This window comes from Prinia subflava, chromosome 8 (genome assembly GCF_021018805.1).
Source record: "Prinia subflava isolate CZ2003 ecotype Zambia chromosome 8, Cam_Psub_1.2, whole genome shotgun sequence".
NCBI lineage: Eukaryota > Metazoa > Chordata > Aves > Passeriformes > Cisticolidae > Prinia > Prinia subflava.
This window is the reverse complement of record NC_086254.1, coordinates 30899083-30914606: the sequence shown is the minus strand read 5'-3', so window position 1 is coordinate 30914606 and position 15524 is coordinate 30899083.

The window sequence follows — 15524 nt, the reverse complement described above, 5'->3', positions numbered from 1 at the left end:
TCACCTGATGTGCCACCTGATGTGTCACCTGATGTGTCACCTGATGTGTCCTGGCTCCAGGACCAGCTCCTTTCTTCACTCTCTCCTCAGCTCTGAACAAGAGGGGACCTTGCTTCCCCCCACACCTGATGTCACTGAGATTTAGATGTAGTGAGGTGACATCTCTGTGATGGTTTGACATCACCAGGAAGCTGTCAGAGCTCAGGCAGTGACAGAGAACCCAAGTCAAGCCTGAGTTAAGTAAACACCCCCAAGTCAAGCAGGCAGAAGGGGCCAAACCCAGCATCCCAAGCCTGGCAAGCTGCCCACACTTCCGATGGCATCGGCAATCTTCACTGGCACCTTGCTGGGTTTGGGGGTGCCCAGTGGAGCTGGCTGGAGTGGTACTCACAAAATCTCCCATGATCTGCCTTCCCAAAGAGGATTCTCCATGGGTGACCTGGGCTTTACTTTCCCTTCTCCCACCTCTCTTGGTCCCATTGCCCTCCCAGGTTGCTGTGCTGGGGCTGCAGGGGCTGCAGGCAGAGCCTGGCACAGGAATTCAGCCCCTGCACCGGTTTTGATGTGCAAAGCTGCACCAGATCAGCACATTAGCAGTTCATTTTCTAAATACTGAGTTAAAGCCCTTCCCCTCTGGAGCACGTACCCTATAAGTGTTCTGTACCATACGTGTGATTTCTGGGCTGGTAATTAAGTCCATATGTCTCGCTCTGCAGTTTCCATGGTATTATTGTCAGGTTTTCTGGGGGGTTATAATTTCTTTTTTTTTTTGTGGTCAGTTGAGCAAGAAGAGTTGATACAGGGATCTGAATACATCTCCTTTGAGTTAGCCGCTGGCAAGCTTTGCTGTTTCTATAGAAATGAAGGAACTGCCCCAGTGAATTTACATTTTAGAGAGCTGAGTTTTTCATGTGTTTGCTGTTCTAACGTGCCATCGTGAATAACACAGAAAGGCTCTCATTTGCACACCCTGCTCAGCTGAAATTGCATCCATCTGGGATGGATATTGAGCATATTCTCCCTTCATGCCTTTCCTTTCCTGGAGATTTCCCTTCTTTACATCATGTGTTAAGCACCCTCGCTAGAGCTGAGGGAAGTCAGAGGAGGGTCTGGATGGGAGCAGTGAGGCTGTCTGGGGTCCTGGCTGTGAAAATGTGGGTTTAGGGTGAGCCCAGCTCCATGGCTTAGTGGGGAGAACATTCCCTTTGCTCCTGGGCATTCCTGGCTCAAATCCCCACTGCAGAGGAGCAGGGCTGCTCACAGTGGGTGGACAGCACTGGTGGAAAGCTGGACATACATCCAGCTTGGAAAAACCAGGAGCCCTGAGCTGAAATGGAGATGCCTCAGGTCTCCTCTGGCTTTTGGACACTTTGGGGTGGCTGCTGGATGTTTTTCATGAGACTTCTGGAAAACACCATGGCTTTGGGAAATTTTGAAATATCTCTGCTTTTGGCAGGATGGGAGAATTGTTTCCTACCCAGAATGAATCTGGCTCCAGTTTCAAACAGCAAGAGCCGAGAGAGGTGGTGATGGCTATTTCCACCCCTGTCTGGGCATTTTTATTCCCTCTGGTTCTCACACCTTAACTGGACAGCAGAGCCAGGCTGAGAGGAGGAGCCACCCCAAGAGACAAGGGATGGGCCAGGCAGTCTTTTACCTTGAGGTCACTGCTCCCCCCCCAGACCCGGGATGCAGGGACTGAAAGTATTTACCAGCTGGTGCCTGGCCAAGTGACTTGTGAGAAAAGAATTCAGGGCTGCCGTCCAGTTTCTGATGGTCAGGCAACTGCACCAGGAGCCTTGGCCACATCTGGGACCAGCTGACCCCTCCGAGCTCCCAGCCACAGTGGCGAGGCCAGCAAGGCCAGAGGAGAGACAGGAACAACACCTGGGGCTGGGAACACTTGATCCTTCACCATTCCCCAGAGATTTTTAGGTTTCACTAGAAAGAAGCACTGATAAATGGGGCTTGGGGCTGGTTCTGCTCTCAAAGTCTGACATTGCCAAGAGGAAGGAGCTGAGTGATTACATGAGGAGCAAATGGACTATCACAACCAAGAAAAGGCTTGGCTTAGCCAAAACTGTAGTGAGAGCTCATCCTTCAGACTGAGGGGTTTCTCATTAGCACAGCACAGCCTCGTACCAGCTGTTGTGAAGGGACAACAGAGAAAGATCAAACCCATCAAACCCTGGGCAATACTTCTGTATGATTTTTTTTCCCTGCAGTCCAGACAAGAGCAATTCATAACTGTCCCACTAAGTTAAACATTCAGATAACTCAAAGAATAAGACTTTTGTAAAACAAGCTTGGAAACTTCAGCCAGATGAGGTTTTCCATTATTATCTGGAAAACAGTGTCAGAAATCATCACGTATTCAATACTGTGATCCTCTGGGAGTTTATTTTTTTATTGAGTATCAAACATCATCAAACATAAACTTATTTTTAAAAATTATCACTAGAAGTTTTATCTTTCAGACAAGACATAATTCCCAGATCCTGACCTTGTGTGGTTACTGACACACCCTTTGTATTTTCCATGGAGCTGGATGGCTCGCTCATGTTTCCTGATCAAGTTGCTCATTCTTTGTGACTATCTCTATTTTTCTCGTGGTTTCAGGCTAAAATAGACAATGTTTTTCCTTCAGTCCTTGTTTTGCTCGAGGGTGCTGTGTGTTCTCACACAGCTGCCATGTCCCCTGCAGCATCGGAGAGGAATGCAATGCCTCCCTGCAAATGGAGGCACTCACTGATGTGCAGCCAGTGATGCCTTTAGGTGTCTCCAAACTCCCCTTGTAACTGTGCCAGCTCTGCTTTGGAGAGGGGTTTGGTGGTGGCTGTGTTCCCTTCCAGCCCTGCTTTCTGTGACTCTGGGGAGGCTTTTGAGGATGCAAGTGCTGCACACATGGGGCAGCTGGTGTTGTGCCTCCAGCGTGTGGTGCTGGAGGTTTGGGTGACACAGGCTGTGTCTGTTCCCAAATGTCACAGCCCTTCACATCCCCAGGGCTGCCCCTGCCTCGCCAGCAGCAGGAGCAGCTCAGGGTGCTGGTGGATGCAGGATGCAGGGACAGGGCAGTGCTGGGGAGGGGACAGTGGCCTGGGGCAGACAGCCCTCTCCAGCTGGCAGATCTCCAGTGGATGCTCTGCAAACCCCTGGCTGTGGCTGGAACCTTCCCAAAGGCAGAGAAGTGGGCATTCCTCAGAGTCCTTGATGACTGGAAGGAGCCTGGCTCCTGCAGGAGTTTTCAGCATGGCCTTGGGCACACTGGGGAGCAGGGCTGGGGGAATGATGAGCTGCCCTTCACCCTTCACACCCAGCACTTGAAAATCCCAAATGACTGGGCACCACCCAAGCCAGCCAGCAAGGGGACCTGCTGCTTCTCCTCAGGACTCATGTCAAAGGCTTTGCAGGTGAGTCCCACTTCCAAATTCCAACCCAGGGAATAAAACAATGGTTGGGCTTGCTCTCCATTTTCTGAGCAAGACTGGAAAAGCTGAAGCAAGTGATGCCTCCATCTGCCAAGTAGTCCCAGGCCCCCAGCCCTTCCCTATGCCCCTCCTGATGCCAGAGACATCTGGAGACATTGCCCAAGAATGAACTCCACATAAACCACCTCCACTTGTCCCCTTCCCCAGCCAAATCAATAAAGACACGACTGAAACCTTTAGAGCGTGTATGGGATCCAGCTGAGAAAAACAAACCTCTGGGTCTCACTGTGGCTGTGGAAGCAGCGATGTCGCCTGGAAAGTATGTACCAGGGAGCAGAGAGCAGAGGGGCGAGCAGAGGAGCTGGGCACCAGCTCAAATATGACTCAAAATCATGGGAAGTTATTTCTGATTAATGTAATTACTTCGGCTCCAGCCCTGATCAATATGAGGAGCTAAAATGCTCATAAACCGTCCGAGAATGTGAACTATGCAGAATTATTTGTAAAAGGTGTTTGGCTGGGTGCTCTCTCCCCTGGCTGTGGGGCTGCCCAGGGCAGGGTGACCTGGTGCTGTGGGAGGTGGGAGAGCAGTGATTTGCTAATTGCAAACTGGTGGCCCCCAAATGAGAACACCCCCAAAATAACAGGGAGGAGACTGCCTCATGCAGGCCCTGAGTCTAATGAAAAGCAACCAGCCTGCTTGGCTGGGCTTCTTCTGTGCTCTGACCACGAAGCAACAGCCAAGATTGGCCTTTTGCAGGCTGATGGTGGCCCCCACGGTGTGGGGAGGTTCTGGTGGGCTGGCACCCAGCACAGCCCAGGCAGGGGCTCTGCATGGGCACTCAGGGGGCAGTGGAGAACTGCAGGGACAGTGTCCTCAGGAGCTGTGCCAAGTGTGGTGCCCACCTGCACAGGAGAGGTGCTTCCTCCTGAGGGGCAGGGCTGTGTTTGAGGGAACTGCACCCACAGAGGGAGATCAGGAGGAGGAGCTGGGGGATCCCTGCAGGTCAAGGCCAGGTTAGATGGGGCTTTGAGAAACTTTGTCTGGTGGAAGGTGTCCCTGGCCCTGGCAGGTGATTGGGAACCAGATGGTTTTTAAGATCCCTTTCACCTCAGACCATCCTGTGACTCAAAGATGCCCTGCAGCAGGTCCCTGTGAATGATGCCTGTGGCCATATGAAGGTGGTAGGAATTTCCCCCTGTGAGAGCAAGCTGAGGCTGGGGAAAAGGTGCCTTGAGGTACAGGGGTCTCCCATAACTGGTGGTTTTTCTGACATGGGGAGGAAAGGGAAGAATGGCTGTTACAGTCTCGTTTTTGTCCTGCTCTTCCCCAGGAAGATGGGCTGGGCTGGACTGGGAATTGCAAGGCATCCCTCCTGTTCTTTCAAAACAAGACCCTTTAGGTGGTTTCCACCTGCTGCAGGGTTTTGGAGAGAGATAAAGGGAGTGTTTGGCTTGTGTGGCTGTCTGCACTTGGTTATCCAAGGCTGGTGATGGCAGCCTGGCTGTGGCTCAGTTTGTCTCAGGAGCTGTTCCCAGCCGGTTTGGAGTCAGCCAGAGCCCCAGAGAGGCATCTTACAAGGCAGCTCCTCTCATGAACCAAGCTCCAGGAAGGAAAATGCAGCCTGGAACCCCTGTCACTGGGACAGCAATTGGAGTGTGGAGAGCAGTGTGTGCGTGGGGCAGCCAGGCTACTCCTCTGCCCTCCCTACTGGCCCATGCTGCAGAGAATGCTTCAAGGTGTTTTCACTGCTGTGTATGCTGCCCATGAGACTCTTCCAACATTATCTCCATGTCCTTCCTGGGGCAGAGAGCTCCCTAAGCCACATGGAGAAATGCTGCTCTGTGATTTTGCTGGAAACCACACGTAGCACAGCGGGGTTGGGGTTAGGAGAGCCCTTTCCCTGGGATTTGCTGCCCTCTCTACTGCCAGAAGCTGACCACATTCAAATCCTGCTTTTCCTTGCAGTCCGTGGTCCTGCTGAGCTGTGGTCTGCCACCCGTGCAGGAGAGGCCATCCTGCTGGCCTGCCACCCAGAAATGCTGCTCTGGACCATCTGTGGGAGGATGAACACAAACACTTGGAAAACCCAAGAGCAAGGCAGTGAGCCAAGGGCTGTGGGAGCACTGGGAAGATCCTCGAGCTGGGCAGGGGAAGCCAAGGCAGCCTGGCACGTGTGAGTGGACAAGGGAGCAGTGCAGAGGCTCTGGCTCCACGGGACTCCAGCCACTCTCTGTGTGCAACCCTAGCTCTGAGATCTTGCTTTGCTGCTGCCACAGTTCACCCCAGACTCGTGGTGTAATTTCTGCAGGGCACTCCCGTGACCAGCAGCTCAGTGCAGGGATGCTCTGCTCAGCCCAGGGTCCCTGCAGCCAGGCAGAATTGTGCCTCCAGCCTTGGCTGCTGCAGCCTCCCTCTGTAACCCTGACCTTCCAGTGCTGCTGTGCTTTCCCCTGAATTCCACTCGCCCTGTGCCTCCTGTGACCCACAGAGAGGCAGCTCAAAGCTCCTGCATTGTCACACAGCCTCTGCCTGGACTGGACACAATCTCCACGGCCTGATCGTCCTCCTTGTCCCCATGCAGGACCACAGGCACCTGCTTTGAGCCAAAGTTCCTCTCCCAGGACTTGTCTGCAGGGTGAGAGCCCAGCCTTGCTCCTCCTGTCCTGGCCCCTGGAAACATCTGCAAGGAAATAGCTGAAGGTATTGAAAGGGGAGGCAGGAAACACTCTGAATATTTTTTTCCCTAAATATAATGACACTAATGTTGTTTGTAGTGTTAAAAATAGAAATGAAGAGAACCTGCCTTTTTCCTGTTTGCTTTCAGCTCTCACTTTCCTGCCTGTCTCTGCATGAAAATAAACCCAAGAAAGATCTCAGCAGTGCGCCAAGCAAAGCCAGATGAGTCTGGCCGTGGCTCCAGCCTCCCCAGGTGGGGCCGTGCTGCTCCGTGGGTCGGGGGGAGCTCCAGGCTGTGCATCCCCCCTGCAGCCGCTGCCCCTGCAGGCTCCCGGCTGCGGTGCTGACCCCGCTGCTGCCGAGCTGGCCACTGTCACTGGGACTGTGGCCACTGCTGCACCCTGTGTGCTGCCTCTGCTCACCATCCTGACCTTCTCAAGTGCATCAGCACTGCTGCTCTTCCTCCCATGGCTGTCAGAGCTGTGCTCCTGCCCCAGGCTGGATCTGCCAGGGTGTTGCCACAGAAGCCCTGGGCAAAATTGCCCTGCCCCCAGCTCTTCTGCTGGAGATATTTCTCCAGATGCCTGTGGCACGTCCCTCCAGCAGGTACCCGTTCCCAGGTCTCCCTCCCAGCCTCAGATTGGGAGGATTTTGCTGCCAATCTCTCACCAGCTCATTACAGAATCACTGGTCATCAGTGAATTCAGAGGCTGATGGATTCAAAATCAGCTTTAAGCCTCATCAGGATTCCCAGAATGTGGAGGATCAGGTGTGGGAGCCAAATCCCAGTCCTGAGCACAGCAAACTGGCCACAGTTTCACAGTGTCTCAACAGCAACATGCCTTTAATTTGGGAGGCAATACCACACCCCGGGTCAGCAGGGCTGCCTGGTTGCTGCAGGTGTTCACCTGGAAAGCTCAGCACTCATTTTTCAGCACAGCAACACAGGGAATGCGTGTCTTGGATGGAGGCTTCTGCCTGATTTATTACAGACTCAGCTCGAGGTGCCTCGGGAGAGCAAGCCCTGGCAGAGGATGAGAGGCAGGCGTGTGTAGGGATAGATTGCAGCACACAAAATGCTGCCTTGTAGTAAGACTGCCTGGAATGCACCAAAGCTGGGAGCGGGAGGATGAATGAGTCCTCTGGCCTGGTTTACTTTCCTCTGCCATCCCTAATTTCTTTCTTGAGCTGGTGAATGGGGAGGGTGGGCAGCCTTGGGCTTTTGGTCTGTCTTGGAAATCCGTGAGGCAGCCAAGCCCTGGTCTGGAGTGTTGCTGGCACTGTCCTGGCCACATGAGCATGCAGACAGTGCCAGAGGAGCGGCTCCACTATGTCCAGGTGCCACCCCTTGGGCAACATCCCTCAAAAGGCTGGATTTTGCAAGGATGGTGTTTTTCACAACGTGGCAACTTACAGGGTTGACCTCAGGTTGTTCTTAGTTAGCTGGAAATCAGGTGTTTAAAATGTCACTGGACTACTGTGAGTCACTGTCCAGGCCGCTTTTGTGTCAAAGAGACAGTTCTCCTGTATGTCACTGTAAAGTCTATGCTTGAACCTGGCATGATGTGGTTTTAAAAACAGCCAGAAGCTTCCTCCTGTTTCCCTCCCCTCCACTAGATGCTTTCCTGGGCCTGGCAGATTTCTGGCCCCTGGCAGTCCACACACTTCTGCAGTTTTTCAGCTGCCTCTTCAGGCATGTCTGAAGCTGCCAGTGCCCAGTCTCTGCTGGCAGGAGGGTTCAGGTTTTTCAGCAGTGAGGTGTCAGCAGTATCCAAAGGGACCATTCATTCACAGTGTGACAATGATGGGCTTCACTGGGGGCTTCCTGACTGTGCTTTTGGGGCCCGTCTGGGCACCAAACCTGTGGTAGGACTGGGATTCTGACCCCACCTGGTGCAGTCTGTCACGGTGTGAACCAGGGCTGAACCAGAACCATTGACACAGGGTGCTCAGTGGGGACTGACAGCCCATCCCCAGGAGCTCCAATCCTGCTAAATGCACCTGTCTGACAGTCTCTGTAATGCACAGTGGGATGACAGCCCTGGATTTACAGATGATAGCTCAACCACAGGGACTTCCCAGGTGTTCCTCTCTGCCTGGTCCTGCTGCTGGCCTGCATGATGTCCTACCCACAACCCACATCTTCGGTGTGAATGGGAATGAGACAAAGCCTTGGCATCCAAGGAGAAAACAGCCTTTGGAAGAATTTAGCCATAACCTGTGTGTTCAGGTGCTCAGCCTCTTCACCTGGACAGGCTGAGCAGACAAACTGAGGATTTGTCAGGGTGGAGGGCAGGGGAATGGACCCGTGGTCTGTCTGTGGTGGGGCTGCCCTGGTCCCTTATTCCCAATCCTCCAGCCCTGATCCCACAGCCCCAATCCCTTATTCCCAATCCCTCATCCCCAGTCTCCCAGCCTCAATCCCTTATCCCTGGTCCCATAGCCCCAGTCCCTTATTCCCAATCCCGCAGCCCTGATCCCTCACTCCCAATCCCCCAGCCCTGATCCCCCAGCCCCAATCCCTTATCCCTGGTCCCATAGCCCCAATCCCTCATCCCAATCCCTCCTCCCCGGTCCCTCATCCCCAGTCCCTCCTCCACGGTCCCGCAGCCCCAATCCCTTATTCCCAATCCCCCATCCCCGGTCCGGTATTCCCGGTCCTTTTATCCCCGGTCCCTCCTCCCCGGTACCTCATCCCCAGTCCCTCAACCCCAGTCCTTTATCCCCAATCCTTTATCCCCAGTCCCTCCTCCCCGGTCCCTGTCCCCGGTCCCTGTCCCCGGTCCCGCCGCAGCGCACGGGCTCTGCCTCCCTCTCGTGGCCGCTGTGGGGGCTCACCGGGCGCTCCACGCCTTGCCCCGGGCCCCCCGACTGCCCCCGCACCCCGGGGTGCCCCCCGTGCCCCTCGCTGGGTTCATCCCAGCCGGAGCCGGCGGGTGCTGGAGGAGCGAGCGGGGCCAGAACCGCTCCTGGATATTCACCTCTTGCTTTTAAGCAAATCCTTTCTGCTGCCACTGGCAGAAAACTCTTCCTAGTCTTGCATCACGCCTGGTTGGAAATGAAGCCAACTTCACTACAGTCAGCTGCCTAAAAGTTGAAAATGTTTTAGTCCCAATAATCTGTTTTCAATTTTTTTTTGCTGCCCTTGAAGCCGAGAACTGAACAAAACAAGAGCTCCAGGAGATCTTATGGGATATCATTTGGGTCAGGACCTTGGATTAGATAAATTGAAGCATCTCTAGATGCTCCAGAAAATTCCAGCTCGAAACAGTGAAGACTGGTTTCTCTTCAAACATTTTTTGCCGAAGCAGAGGCTGTGACCAGTTGGCCCTGGGGCTGGCAGCCACATTTGCCATGCCAGGTGCCAGGCAGAGCTCCAGTATAGCCCAGTAGTACCAGTCCTGCCAGGAGCCAGTCCTGGGGAGATATGTGGGAACACCTGGTTATTTCCTTTCTCCCTCTGCTTCTTCTCCCCCTCACCTGCCTTTCTCTACCTGCAGTAGCTCCCAGTGTCCATATTTCTGGTGGTGCTCAGCAAGCCCTGTTTGAAGAATCAACAACCCTCACTGACATTTCAGGATGAGTGATCTGGATATTCTGGGATGGCATCTTTGAGCTGGGATCAGGGAGGACAATTTAAATTACTGCTTTGCTCTTCAGAGCCAAATCTGGGCAGGAGAACAGCTCCTGAACCAAAATCACCTACAGGCAGGGTGCAGCAGCAGCAGGGGTGGACCAAGGCCAGGACCAGCCCTGCTGTCTGCCAGGTTTAAGGGCTCTGCAGGGTCAGGGTGGCAGAAGAGTGGGGACAATTCCCCAGCTTTGCTTTGCAGGATGAGCCCTGAGAACACTCATGGGCTGTACGGCCCGGACCAGCTCACCTGCCCCATGGGGGGCCCAGGAGCTGGGTTTAAGTTCAGCCCAGAGCCCCAGACTCTTCCTGGCTGTGCTGGGGCAATGCTGGGCTCCAGCTCAGCATTGCTGGAGTGGTGCCTGGCCATGGGTCCTTTTGTCCTGACTTCCAGCTGCTGACTGTTTCCTGGCTCTGTCATCCCTGCACCATTGCTCTGGACCTGCTGGTGCTCCTGGAGCTGATTCTGATGGTCAGACTGGCGTCCTGGTTTGGCCTGGGACCTGCCCCATCACTGTGGTGTCACCTGTGGTGCCACCAGCTCATGGCTGGACCTGGCTGCCCCCTCTGTGTCTGTGCTGCTCCCTTTTCTGGCCCAACATTACAGCCTGAGCAGGATGGCTTGGTCAGAGCCTGCATCTCTGGAATAACCCAGTGTTAAATCCCTGGAGGGGTGGGGGTTTGAGTGGATGAAATGCCCTCCTTTCCCCAGTTCTGAGGGACTCCACAGAGAGCACCTCCCCACATGTGAGCTGTCTCCTGTATCCTGGCAGCAGCTGACCAGCCCTGCTGCCACCCCTCTTCTCCAGTCCCACCCAAAACGAGTGTGTGAGGAAGGGCTGAGAGCTCAGCTAAAATCCCTGAGGAAGCACAGAGCTCATCCTGTGCATCCCTGGGGTGTGTGGGAATCCCCAACCCGACAAAGCAGGCTCCAGGAGATGTCATCTGGACACCCTGCGGGGAGGTGAGAAGTGACATTTGGTTCAGCTGGAAGCTCCCAAATTGCCCTGGGCAGGAGATGTGCTGTGCTTTCACCTGGGGAGATCTGGGAGTTCCTGCTGTGGCAGCAGCCTGGGCTGAGGCTGTGATGTTAGAAAGAGTCTGAGGGGGGCAATGTTATGCTGATCATTTCTGTTTCCTGGTGCTCCATCCCATCCGAAGGATCTCTAAGAAGGTCAGATTTGGCAAAAGCATTTTCCCTTTCTTTTCCTTGGTGCCATTCCAGTGAGGATGCTGCTGACCTGTGAAACTGGAAATGCTGTCCTCAGCTCCTCTCTGTCCTCCAGTGGCCCGGGTGGCAGTGTCTGGCCCTGTGCTGATAATCTAATTACCTGCTTACCCTGAGGGCTGGAGAACAGCTCATCCCTCCACAGCGTGACATGTGCAGCTAAACCCCGGGCATCAGAGTCTCTTCTGGGGCCAGAGAAGCTTGTCCTGCTGGTCACAGCTGCAGGGTGTGCAGACAGCACCCAGCCAGAGGTTTCCTTTGGGATCCCTGTCACTCTGCCCTGTGACTCTGCGACTTCCAGGCAGCACTTGGCCATGGAACGTGGTGTGACATCTGATCTGGCTCCTTCACTGGATTTAGCTGTGAGTTGTCTGAGGATGGAGACCTGCTCCTCATAGAGCTCTGGATAATGGGGGGAAGAGCTTGGGGGCACTGTGGGTTTGGGGCTTTGCATACGTGAAAAACTGCACAAGCCTTGGCTCCCCTGGGCCTGCCTTGCAGAGATAAAATCAGAGGTGTCAGCCCGTGTGTCTCTCGGTCCTCATTCAAAAAGTGGACTTGAATAGAGACCTGTGTTAGCTGGCCACAGCTGGGCTTGTGCTCAGCCTGGGAGCTGCATCTGCATTGGCCTGTTCAGTGACCCTTTTCTGGAGCAGGGCATCCTGCTCCCGGTGGAATTCCCTCAAGAGAAGTGCTGCAGGAAGGGGTGTGGGGGGAATGTGTTCTGGATGGGGCCAGGAACACTCCACCCCTCCCCAATAGGTCCCAGAGCAGCAGGCTGTGCTGTGGCTCAGGGTGCTCAGGGCCAGGCCCAGATGGGCTATTCCAGCTCTGTGGAAGAGGGCAGCAAGGTCAATGAAAGGCACTGGGCTCATGTTCCAGCCAAAGCTTGGACACAGCAGTGATGTTCCTGTGGAGGTTTGGATCTGCAGGTGTGCTGAACCTTTTGAGATGGTGCTCAAAAGCCATAGGAGGAGCTTGTTGTGCCAGACTGGGGTGAAGCTGGGTGCAAATCTTGTTTCTGTTGGTGTGTGGTGTTAACAAGGAGGGCAAACAGGGTGGCAGATCTGCACTGCTGAGTCACGGCTCTGCCACACCCAACTGTGATCGGGGATGTGTTTATTCTTTTAAGGAACACAAAAGAGGAACGTGTCCCCACGTCCTGATTGCTGGAAATCAGACTAAGCTGCACAGAGACCTTCCCAGCGTGGCGTGGGAACCCTCTGGGATATGCTGGAACATGCCTGGCTCACGTGCTGCTCTCTTCTCTGGGTTTCTCTGTGTGAAATTTGGGGTCAGGACAGCGAGGGGCTGCTGTGTACCTGGGCTGGAGTCCCCCAGTGTGCAGGCACCAGAAGGGTCCCCTGTCCTGCACCGTGGGGGTCTCTGGGCACTGACCCAGGCAGGAGGGGGAACCTCTTGGTGATTCCAATCTTGGAAGCAGCAGCAGATTCAGTAATTCCCTGGCAACAAAGCCTTTCCCCAGTGCCAGAGGCATCACCCATTGTGGTGAAGGTGGTGGGTGCACTTGGCCAGGGAAGCCTGGTACCCACTCATCCCTTTATCTCCTGGTCTCCTCAGGATGATCTTGGCATAAAATGATGATGATGATGGTCTGTCCTTGGCAGAGGTCACATCCCACTGAGGTTTTTGTCTTAGCTGCTGTGGCTGGCTCAGGTTTCTCTCAGCTCCTCTTGACAGCACAGGCACAAGGGGAACAGGGCCACATCTTTCCATGGGGTGGAGTTGGCTCCTTGTCTTTACCCACAAGAGAAATCCAAGGGCAGCCAGAGCCCAAGAGCCCAGGAGGAGCTGAGCTGCCTGGCAAGGTGAACCGTGCTTCCATTTGTGATGATAATTCCTTGTTCCTTGTTCTGGAACTTGAACACTGGATTTGAGCAGTGACAAAGGCTGACCAGGCAGGCAGAGCAGAGGGCAGGGTGGTGCCCGTGCTGAGGTGAGGCTGCTCTGCACTGCAGGGACCATGTGCCCCTCTCACCTGGGACCCAACCAGCTGTGTCAGAGTGGGGCTGCCTTTTTCCTTAGGCATCCTACACTTCCAGGGTGGGCCTTGGAGGCATTTTCAAGTCTGAAACACTGCCAGACTCAGACCACTGCTCTTTCCCACAGCCCAAAGCACTGACCGTGTTTCTCTGCCTCCTCTCTGCTTTATCACTTTCAGAGATGTGTTTATACCAATCTTGGGACGTGGCATACTTGTCTGGTGGGGTCTGGAGCAGTCCAACTCCCCCCTAGATCATTTCAGGTAGCCTTTTTGTCCAGGAGATGTTCAGAACAGGTTGAAATACATGATGCTGGGTGCAAATTTGCCCTCTGTGTTACAGCCTTAATCTGGTTAGAGGATCAGTGCAGCAGGATTGCAGCAGCCCACGTGGCTCTGCCAGTGCCTGCACCCTGGGCTGTGCCCATGCTGGGCATGTACTCAGCTGGGTGTGAATTTCTGTGCTGCTCAAAAATGCCCCAAAATGGGAAAATTCCACCTGTTTGCAGGGCAGCCTCACCTGTTCCCTGGGGTGTGTCTCAGGGGGTTTCTACTGCAGAGGTTCTTGCTATTTTCAGGCTGGTGTTGTGTTAGGGGTGTGAGGGTTGTGGTTTCCTTGTGGGCAGTGCCAGACAGGAGCCCCCAGAGGGGTCTGCCCAGTGGTGCCTCTGAAGTGTCACCAGCCCTCTGAGGAGCTGCTTGGTGGCCCTGTCTGTTTTCTCTGACACTCTTTGCCCTGCAGTTGCATGAATACCCTTAGGAAAAGCCCAGCACCTGCTGGAGAGCTGGGAGAAAGTCTGCCTGGGACTGGGGGCAATGCAGGATCTGCCTCTGCTGTTGGAGGCCAGTGCTGTGTCTGCTTCAGCTCCTTTGAGAGCAGAGGGGAAATGAAGTCCCTTTGGGGAGCAGGGTGGCTCCTCAGTGGGGTTTTTGACCCTCCCATTGGCCACAGATCCCAAATCCCCACCAGGAGCCAAATGGGAAAACAGCTGAGTTCCCACCAGTGGCTCCAGTGATGGCTCACCCAGGGGCAGAGGTTTTCCCTGCCCTGCAGGGAAGCTGCAGAAATTAAATGGGAATTGCTGAGATAAGTTAAGGCTTTGTCTCAAAACCAAAAATTTTGCAGAAGCAATGGATGTTTGGGCTGAGAATGTCTCATCTGGCAGAGTCGACCAATGCAGCATTATGTCATATTTATACATGACAGTGGCATTTATACTGACAGAATTAATTAATTTGAGCTCATTTGCCTCCATTAGCCACTTAGGATGGGCTGTAGTGAGATACTGGTATCTGGCTAAAAAAATAAATAAACAAAACCCCAACAAACCAACAAGAAAGCCCAAACCAAAATAGAAAAGTGCCTTTTTAAAGATCTAAGCCCAGCATAAACACACTTTTTATTATTTTTGGAAGGCTGTTTGCAGGTGTCAGCAGCCCTGACACACAGCTGGTATTAACTTCTGGGGGCAAGAGAAAGGGAACAGGTTTAAATATAGCTCCTGGGAAATAAGCATTGGAATAGCTTCCAAGATCAGTTTTACCCCTACTTTGCTGCCTGGAATTTTCCCTAAAAATACAAAATATAAACAATTAACCTCAGGGACCAGAAATATGTGCAGAGGAGCAGTTGCTTTCCTCCAGGATGGCCCCAGAGCATCCTTGTGCTTGTCCAGACAGGGCCCTATTTGTGCCCCTCTGGTTTCCCAAGTGGGAATTCACCATCAAAAGTCAGATTTGTTCTTCCTGAGCCTTCTGGCTGCAGAGAGATGTGGTGTTCTCATAAGGAAACACAGATTTAATACCAACAGCACAGCAGCTATTGCAACCACCCGATTAAGCCAGTGGTAAAGATAGATAAAGTGGATCAGGGTCAGGTCAATTAAAATCAGCCCAAGCTGTGTTTCTAAGGCTCTGCAACACACTTGTGTCCAATGAATGCACTGTGCTGACACTCCTGGAAAGAGCTGACTCTGCAGCACACGTGTATTTGCCAAGCAGGAAAAAACCCATCAAAAACCCCTTACTGCACCATTCCCAGTCCATAGGGCCAGTTCAGCTCCATTTGCCTCTTTCTGACCTTGGCTATCAACTCTCCTCCCAGCAGAAAATTACCCGCAGGCTATTTTTTTTTACCTTGTAATTTCCTCTAATCCCTAATAAATGCTCTAATTGACCTCTGTTCTCCCAGGGTACATGACACACCTGAGCAGGGCCGTGCCCTCAAAAGATCCTTGGAAAGCACTGTCTATTCACATCAGGGCCATTTATGTTGCAATTCCTTTGAACCAGAAGTCAGACCTCAAATATGTGATGCTGTGAGTCATTATCTATGCAGAATAGATGTTTTTCAGGTGGCTGATGAAAAAAGCCCGTGATATTCGGGTGAAATGGGCCATGTGAGCCAGAGCTCTCCTTGCCCAGAGGCTGTTTCACACCCAGTGGCTAATCTGTACCCTGCCTGGACCATTTTGTTTGTGCCCAGACCATCTATGCACACCCAGAGAGGGGAGGAGTGTGTTTTCCAAATTCAGCACTTTCAAAGCTTTGGGAGC